Below are 1,356 nucleotides of genomic sequence, written 5' to 3'. Positions count from 1 at the left end.
AAAATGAATATAAATTTGGCGAATGAAAATTTTTCCAAACAACTATAAATCAATTTATTATAGCAAATTTCATGAAAACTATTACTCCTACGAAAATAAACGTCATAAATTACTTTACAGCTCATTAAACTAGCTTTAATTTAAGTGCTAATAGACATCTGTATGTCAAATGGTTTATGAGATATAGATTTCTCATAATAAATTAACTAACTACTGATATTTCAGTACGTTCCATTCAACATTTTTATGAAATGTTGCTTTAAAAACATTTTAAAAAGCTATATCGCGAGAACTATTGAACATAAATAGCTCTATTAAGGCTTATATTTTAGCAAATTTACTCTACTTTAAATGATGTTCTCTTAGATTTTCTATTGTAGTTGGTAGTTTTAAAGATATAGAGCTCCGAATGAAAAATTAATTATTTGTAACGTTTTTAAAAATCCGCCATTTTTTATTTCCCCTACCTATACTTGGCATACTCGTCAATTTTGACTAGTAATTATAACTAGTTTTCAATTAAGTAATCAAAAATTGGGGTGAAATAACTACCTTTTTTCTCCTCTTGGCCTCTTGTACTGGGGTGAAAAAAAGGCAGTTATTTCACCTTAGTTTTTGATTACTTTAATTAAAACTATTTATAATTACTAGTCAAAATTATGAGTCTGCCATGTATAGATAAGAGGAATACAAAATATGAATTCGAATTTTCGGCTAGAATTTCAGGCTTCATCAGGGATAAGAACAAAAAAAAAAGATAACAGTCATTATGAATTTGAGGAATTACAGAATAATTAGAAAATAAGAAAACATCTAACATCATAAGAGGATGCAGGCTGTATGCATACAAATAATAATATTGGGTAACTAATTTGGTTTATTTATTATATGATTTTTTGAGAGTGTTTTATATTAATAATAACACCATATTCAATGATCTAATTTACACAGGCCACTTTCAAGGAGATAATCTAAAAAATTGTTTTTAAATTATTAGTTTAAAAATTATTAGTAAGTGCTGTAATCGACGTGCAGTTTCCTGTCTTTCCAGTCTTGTGTGAGGATTCCAGGTTAGACGTTTGTCCAGATGTAGTCCAAGGTAGCGGATCTGTTCAACAGGGGTAAGGGCAACATTATTAAATGAAATTGTAGGGGAGTCAGTAGGTTTACGAAAGGAAATTTGATGCGATTTGTTGGAATTTAATTTAATCCTCCAATTACGACACCATTTTTCGAGGGTTGGTAATAATAATGTTGCCCTTACCCCTGTTGAACAGATCCGCTACCTTGGACTACATCTGGACAAAGGACTAACCTGGAATCCTCACACAAGACTGAAAAGACAGGAAACTGCAC

The sequence above is a fragment of the Halyomorpha halys genome, unplaced genomic scaffold (assembly GCF_000696795.3).
Source record: "Halyomorpha halys isolate HHAL.00 unplaced genomic scaffold, Hhal_1.1 Scaffold857.1, whole genome shotgun sequence".
Classification (NCBI taxonomy): domain Eukaryota; kingdom Metazoa; phylum Arthropoda; class Insecta; order Hemiptera; family Pentatomidae; genus Halyomorpha; species Halyomorpha halys.
Note: the sequence above shows the minus strand (reverse complement) of the source record.